Raw genomic sequence first — 8,824 nt, forward strand, 5'->3', positions numbered from 1 at the left:
GCTCTCATTTGTAGGAAAATAATTATTATCAAAGTTAGCTCAAATAAACCAAGTGTCTATCAACCATCAAAATGTTTCAAAAGAAAGGAAGGTTAGTACACCAAAAAAAAATCAACTATCCATGTAATAACTACTAACTAAAATTAAGCTCAAAACAATTGCAAGATTCTCCAAAGAACTAATTTGAACCTAAAATCATACCACGTAGTAAATCCAAAAAATATTAAAATCTAAAACACAAGTAGATATTACCAACTAACAAGTTGTCTTTGACAAAATATCTAGGGTCTATTCAAAAGGTCTTGAAACACACAACTCACAAATCTTGAATATTAGTGCTTGAAGCAATTGTTCCATTTTAGTAGTAGTCAATGTATTGAATAGGCAATTGATATTTAACACTATACAAAATATACAACTACCAAAATACTAATAATTAAAAACCTGATTTGAACTCCATTCATATGAATATGTTAAATAACTTTCAATATGTGAGTGTTCTCAAATTTGTGGTTATTTGAAATACTTTGACCCCATAGCTATAGGCAGAAGTTCTCATATAAAAAAGTAATAATCGGATACTCTTTATATAAATAATAATTCCTTTTTTATATGATAAATTAAATAAAGAGTTTCTCATTATTTCTTTATATAAAAATAATAATTTTTTAATAAATAAATTCTCATATAGATTTTTTTTTAAATGGCTTTACCTTTCCCACACAAAGCTGTGAAAAAATAGGTAACAAGCAACATTTGAAAAACATCAAAAAAAGGAGGAAATACTATTTTGAGAATACCAAATATGAAAGCCTCTTGAGGTTATCGAACAAACTTGAAGCCCTAAATCTATTATCTAGGGAAAAGGCATATGAAAGACCATCAATCCATTCAAACATTGAAGGATTCCTTGTCAAATTGATCAAAGTAATCTAGAAGAATAAACTATGAAAACAACAAAGTTTCTTTGAGCTCGCAAAGTATGCTCGAGGTAGGAAAAATAATAAGAACCTCTCTCCAAATCCAACCTTTCTCAAAATAAAAAAAATAGGAGAGCCTTCTATGCTGGGTGGAAGCAACAAAATAGCGCAAGAAGAAGATGGAGGAGACTAGATCAAGGTTAAAAATAGAAATGATCAAAGAAGGGAAAACCCTAAGTATGAAGCAAGAGGTCCAAAGGTTCAAGGCTTCAAGAAACTAGAACAAAATAAAGTCAAAAAAAATAGTTCATTCAAAATTTTCCCATACCCATAGATTAACAATATCACTTCCAAAGACTTCACCCTACAAAAAACAAAACTCCTCTAAATATCAAAAGCAAATAGTATCCCCTTAGGTCCAAGTCATAGATTTGGCAATGAAAATAGGTCCATTTATATGGCACATCCCCTTCCCTGAAAAGCTGAAAATGCAACATACCATCTAAATCCCCTACCTATGATCATCATCAGAAATCAACATTCAAAAAAAATATGGGAAGAATGTGAAAGGTTGGGATTCTTTGTTTAGAATGGCCCTAGCTGTGAAAAAGTTGACATTGCAGAATGGATATACAACTTTTGTGGAGAACACGTAAGTATAATTTCTCTTTCTTCCCATCTACTTTATTTATACTATAAAAGTATAGAGATCATGGATAGTTTATTGTCAGGATCATTATATTTTTACAAAGGATATAGCATAAACATTTTTAAGTGGAGACCTAATTTCAGTGGGGAAACTTTAAAAGACACACACCTTTTGAGCTAGTTAGAAATCAAAGAGATCCCAGTAGAATTAATAAATTTCTTTACTCTGCAAAAATAGGCTTTTCAATAGGAGAATTTTTAGGCCTAGAAGAAAACTATAAATCTTCAAATGGAATCAAATTCCTAATTAGTTTAAAGAAAAGCCAAAAAACCTCTCACCAAATAAAAATAATAACCAACAGATCACTATACAAATTAAAATATACACTAGTACATTTGACTCCATTTTTAGACCAAAATTTTTGACTATCTATTAAAATGGAGTCAAATTGGTCAGAATATGCAAGTAAAAAAATCTTCTTTTTTTATATCCACACTCATGTTGGTCAAAATAATAAAAGTTATATTTTACGTGAAGAGAAAAATGTGCTTGTTGAATGGGCAAAATAAAGGGGCTTTGACCATCATGTGTGCAGTGTCAAGGTAGTAGACATTGGCATCAACTGGGGCACCATATCAGCATGTAGACTCCCTCTTCCTGTTATCTATAGCTCGGGGACAATGTGATTTTGGTTCATTTGCACCCCACAAGTGTCCTTTATGGTGTCAATGGGGGTTCCATTGATCTCTCTATTGAGGAATACAATACCGATGAGGAGTCGCAGCAAAAGATCTAAGAAGACTTCAAGAATTTCACATCTACTAAGGCCACTAATCTAGCATAGCCTCTTGTGGATGCCCATATTCCTTTTAAGATCCAGATCATCAAGGATCATGACATAAAGGAGCATCTCTATTTTGAGGTCAGGAGGCTTGGCCTCAGTGCAGTTATAATGGGGAGTCAAGGATATGGGGCTTCTAAGAGGAACTCAAAGGGCAAGCTTGGTAGTGTAAGTGACTACTGTGTTCACCACTACATCTGTCCCATTGTAGTTATCAAGTATCCTGATGAGGAGAAGGAGTATAATCTTTCTAAAGTGTAGCCCACTGAGCCATTGTAGGATTTTGAGTTAGAGATGGAGGTTGTCTGAAATGTCCCTTTACTGGTTTTGTATGATATTTCACACCTCTAATCAGATCTTTAAGATCAAACAACTAATATCACAAAGATCCACCAAATTTCCCAAGAAACCCCAAATCGGGTATGCTGAAAATAGTGCCAAAAGCTTCACAACTTCACAAATTATTAATAAATCTGAAAATGGATATTTTTACAGAAATTTCAGCAGAATAAAATTGTACAAAATGAAATTTCCAGATCCGTATAGCCTTTACACAACAGTTCACAAATGTAGGACAAAAACTATGCTCATCGAGCTCCCGAAATTAACACAAAAATGCTCGGAAACACCACAAAACACTAATAATATATCCCAGAAGTTTAATCACGTCCCAATACATATATTCAGCTCTATTTTAACACCTTAAATTCTGAAATACAGCAGCAACCCAAACTGATATGAAATACTCAACTAAAAACACCAAACTCATACAAAAAACACCCGAAATCCACAAATCTGCACTGTTCAGCACAAAGGCAAACTCTGTAGGAGCATGCACATGGAATGGCTTCAAAATCCCATCCTTAGACTTCTTGGAAACCTACAAACTCCCGTTCTTGGGTCTCCCTGGAAACCTGCGAACTCCCGTTCTTAGGTCTCCTTCTCCACAGGTTTGGCAGCCTCTGAAGAATAACAAAGAATGAGCAAAAATCAAGTTCTGGAATCTGCCCAAAATGCCTCCAAACCCCTTAAAAGAGGGCATAACTGTAACTCACATCCAAGAGAGGTTAATGAAACATATTTTAATAATAATTTTCATTTATTAGTCCAACGGTTTCCAAAGATTAACCCCCTTTTTCTGAAACTTCACTTTCTTGGGCCTGCTTGCCTTAGCAAAGATTATTATTTTTTAATTATTTGAAAAGGGGACATGACAAGTCCTCCCATCCCAAACATTTCTTGTCCTCAAGAAATGGTTGAACAATAAACCAATCAATCCACCTGGATCCCAAATGTAGTCATGAACTATACTACTACCAATTAACACAGGTTCCTGCAATATCCTCTGCAATATGACCAAGAGGAATCCATAATCAAATTGACAATTATAGCTCAACCAAACTCCAAAATCACCACTACCACAGTCAAAAACCCAAGTAAAGTGGACAAATCAAACTACCAACACAGTAAATACCATCAACGCATCCCACTGGCCTATACAGAATGTACAATCCAACTCTGCAACAATGATGAACGCTCTCGAATGAAACTATACCGAGTATGGAGAATCCACACACTGTACAACTCCTGCAGTCAACACAACTCTGCAAATCACCGGCCACTATCTCATAACCATAACTCCCATGCACTGTTGATGGTGAAAAGACATTACAAGATAAAGAGTAAGAAATGGAATCCAAACCAAATTTGCCTGCCATCAACTCCTCAAAACAAGGATCAAATGCTAACTAATGTGCATACCCTATAATATAATGTTGATTAAAGAAACCAACCTCAGTCAATAGCTCACCATGAACAAGTGATACAACCCACTATGACTGATCACTAGCTAACTCAGGAGATGTCATAGCCAAAGGAGTAGAATCAATAACAACACCCACTGAAGCATCACTCCCAAACTCTTGCTCTAAGTCACATATTATCAAGCTATCAACTACAAAACCTATCACCATGTCATGCCCATCACAACTCTCATCTTGAGGCATCAAACTGTCCCATAACTAATGATAAGCACTAGGAACCAAAGTACATCTCTGTATCATCATCTCATCAACATGGTCATCAAAGGTAAATTGATGAGCGTACCTCATAGTGTAATGCCGATAGAATTCGCCAATCTTAGTTAGTGGCTCAGACTGTAATCTAGATGAAACTAACTACAATTGATCATTAACCATGTTGAAACTGACTACTACCTCCGAAGATATCACCAAGGGAGTAGTATTACTAGCTAGAACCATGCCAACTGCCGACTCACCAACATCACACATGATCTTTGATACATCTCTAGTCTCTGTGCCATCAGTACTAGAGGCCACCACCATGTCAGGCATACAACAATCTGCTACAACACCCAACTCAACTAAACCTGACTCTAGTGGGAATGAACCTGATATGCCAATGTTAGTATCAAGGATGGATGCATCCCTATCTCCATTGTCTCTAACAATCTCATCTATGGACATCCTTGGATCATCAAAAACCATAGCTTGTGACTGTATAGAATTAGGTAAAGACTGTAGTCACTCTAGCTCCATGGTCACCTTAGCCAAATGAAACTGTGACTCCTTGAAATCTAATAGTGTACTCTCAAGAATATCAAAAGTCACCTCAAGCTGCTCAGTAAGCTCACTCACCTCATCTTCCTTGGCCAATAATGCATCATATGTTGTACTACCCCACTCCATAAGATAATCTCTATCGGCTACCAACTACATATAATTCTATCTCAAAATCCAAATAGCCTCCCATAAAGAGTGGATCTCTATCAAGGAAAGATAATTGCCTTCCTGCTCATCACTAGTAGGAGAACCCCATCCATAAACTACTAACAACTGATGAGCAGCATCAAAATGCTAGCAAGTGATAACAATGTCTCGGTCACTAACTCTCAACTAATTAGACAAATGATGGCACTAGCTTGACTGTCTCCTACAAACCTCCTCTTATGCACTATCTAAAAGAGTATCCTCAAAGTTACTAGTCTCTAGAGTATTACCATCCATATCCTGTGAATCAAATCTAAAGCTCATATCGACATATGGAGTATCAAAAACATTAACACTGCTATCCAACTCCTCTGTACCCAAGGAAACTAAGTCTTCAAAATTGCCCATTGCATCCTCCTGGATGTCATCAATGCCAATATGATCCTAGGACTCATCTGTACACACTACCAAATATGAAATATCATCAACACATTCCAGCAAGTATGGTCGACTGGATATATGAACAAAGCCCAATACTGGTGTATAAAAACTAATACCAACATCGGATAAGCTCCTGGCACAAGAAAAGACAACACCATGCAATCTACTAATCAAATCCATGATAGCACCCAAAAAATCACTGCTACCAAAAAGTGTTAAAGATTTCCAGTCAACTAAATCCCAAATGCCAATATAACAATCTCGAGTCCATATCTGTAAACTATAATCAGCTGGTAACTCAAGAAAAATCTTCACTTGAGTAATATGACCAATACCAACTAATTTCACATACCTGTCATGATGAGATAATGTAGTCACAATACTATCTTCACTCACCTTCAGCTGGCGGGATAAATCATGTGAAGTACTACTAGCCTCAACCTCATGTGATGAAACATCTAACTGTGCATGGTACTCTCTCTCAAAAAAGTCATGAATGCTCAATGTCTGCTCATCTCTACCAAGTATTTCACCATCATGCACAACAACATCCTCATAATCATCATCCTTGAGGTCAAATCTATCTATCACTCTTTGACTAAAATCTTCAAATGTAATTACCTGATCATGACCTTGAGTAGTCATTCCATGATACCACCAATCATAGGCTGCATCTTCCAAGTGTAGACTTGCAATTTGAATAGCATCACTCTCCTTCATGGGGTTAAGTGTGAAGAAGGTCTGTAATTTTTGTAGCCATGCTCTAGCTGAAATTTTATTTGTTCCATCAAAAGTAGGTTCTATAAACTTGCTTATTTTATTTTTGAGCTCTCTTCCACTTATGTCATGCTCCCTTTTGTACTCTTTCTTGGGCATCAAAGTGTTCATCATATCCACATATTCTCTAAAAGGAACCGAACTACAAAAGTCATCATCTAAGCCATTGTAAGTAGCTCTTAATGTAATCAAGTTACCTATAACCTCTTCCATAGGATTAATGGCTAGATTTGGTACTGGTGGCTCATCTGCACGAAAGAAAATAGTTTTGGTTGATTTAGATGGTGTGGATTTCAGATTTCTTGGCTCCTCTAAAGTGCTCCCTTTCTCATTAATAGATGCAACTCCTTGTAGTTTTTCTGTCAATATTTGCAAAGCCTCTCTAGTTTATGCCAAACTATCCACTGTTTGCTTCTGAGTATTTTGGATGTCTTTGAAGAATTTCTTTGCCATCTCATCTGGATCAGCCATACTTTTCCCTTCCTTGGATTTTGTACTTTTACTTTCAACTAGAGGTTTGATCAAAATTTCTTTATTCTTTTCTCGCTACAAATATCTTTTTTCTCTTTCACTTAGTTGCATGCAACCATAAATTTTGACATGCAGCTAATTAGAAGCAACATGCAACCACCAAATTCACCAAGAACTAACATGAAAATGATTAGAAGTATAATGCAACCATAAATTTTGACATCCAGCTGATTGGAAGCAACATGCAACCATAAATTATGCAAGATCTGGGTAGTTGTCAAAACTGACATGCAAACTTCTACAACCCCTCAGGCTGGCAAGATCATGGCTCTGATACCATTGAAATGTCCCTTTCTCTGATTTTGTATGATATTTCATGCCTCTAATCAGATCTTTAAGATCAAACAACTAATATCACAAAGGTCCACCAAATTTCCCAAGAAACCCCAAATCGGGTATGCTGAAAATAGTGCCAAAAGCTTCACAACTTCACAAATTATTAATAAATCTGAAAATAAAAATTTTTATAGAAATTTCAGCAGCATAACATCATACAAAATGACATTTCTAGATCCGTATAGCCTTTACACAACAGTTCACAAATGTAGGACAAAAACTATGCTCATCGGGCTCCCGAAATTAACACAAAAATGCCCGAAAACACCACAAAACACTAATAATATATATCAAAAGTTTAATCACATCCCAATACATATATTCATCTCTATTTTAACACCTTAAAGTCTGAAATACAGTAGAAACCCAAACTGATATGAAATACTCAACTAAAAACACCAAACTCATGCAAAAAACACACCCAAAACTCACAAATCTACACTGTTCAGCACAAAGGCAAACTCTGTATGAGCATGCACATGGAATGGCTTAAAACTTCCATCCTTAGACTTCTTGGAAACCTAAAAACTCCCATTCTTGGGTCTCCCTAAAAACCTACAAACTCCCGTTCTTGGGTCTCCTTCTCCACAGGTTTGGCAGCCTCCGAAGAATAACAAAGAATGAGCAAAAATCAAGTTCTGGAATCTGCCCAAAATGCCTCCAAACCCCTTAAAAGAGGGCATAACTTTAACTCATGTCTAAGAGAGTTTAATGAAACATATTTTAATAATAATTTTCATTTATTAGTCCAACGGTTTCCAAAGATTAACTCCCTTTTTTCGAAACTTCACTTTCTTGGGCCTGCCTGCCTTAGCAAAGATTATTATTTTTTAATTATTTGAAAAGGGGACATGACATTGTCCCTGAGGAGGATGAGGTAGATGAAGTTCATTCATAGGTAGGTTTCTAGCTTTTCAGCTTTGAAATTTTGTGCTTTCGATTGACTGCACTGTTTTGTACTTACGCTTTGTGTGGAGTTGATTTTGTGTGTAAGGTTTTGTATTGGATAAGTTCAAGAGTGAGCTTTTATTTTTTTGTTTTTCCAATAATTATTTATAAATTTTGGTGCTTTTGGTCCAATTTAGGGTTTTATTGTTGTTGTTTTAGGGCTCTCATAGATTTTTTGGTTTAAGTTAGGGGTTTTGAGAGGTTGGTTTTGTGGTAGGTTTTATGGTGATTATTTTTGGCATAGGGTTTTTTGCTTTACAGGTTTGGATGAGTGCCATGCTATCACATACACTATAAATAGGATTGGTTAGATTTAAAATCAGTTTGGATCAGGTAAAGTAAAATGGGTATAATTTTTTCTATCTAAATCATGAAAAACCTGGTGTACATTTCATGTAATGGATACAATTTTTTTAAAAACTTGCAAAGTTGATTTTTGGGGTAGGGTATAATGAGATTATCTAATTTTTGTTTGGGTGTTTTTTCATAATTTTTTGTAATGAGTGGTGTAACTATAATTGTTTATTCTAGTGTCATCATATGAAATTAGGATAGCTGCAACTTTGATGGCATTGTATATTCCTATTATGAACAATGTAAATTCAATTTTTTTTGGCATTTTCATAATTGAATTGTAAAAATGTGACACTTT

General features: G+C 35.5%; 1 pseudogene; it reads left to right on the forward strand.

Moving 5' to 3' along the window:
* LOC149544952 (universal stress protein PHOS32 pseudogene) overlaps positions 1-8,122 on the forward strand; it is a 104,299-nt pseudogene extending 96,177 nt beyond the window's left edge.
* The last annotated feature ends 702 nt before the right edge of the window (positions 8,123-8,824 follow it).

The sequence above is a fragment of the Cupressus sempervirens genome, chromosome 8 (assembly GCF_028749045.1).
Source record: "Cupressus sempervirens isolate cs-2001-9-10 chromosome 8, ASM2874904v1, whole genome shotgun sequence".
In the NCBI taxonomy this organism is placed as follows: Eukaryota; Viridiplantae; Streptophyta; class Pinopsida; order Cupressales; family Cupressaceae; genus Cupressus; species Cupressus sempervirens.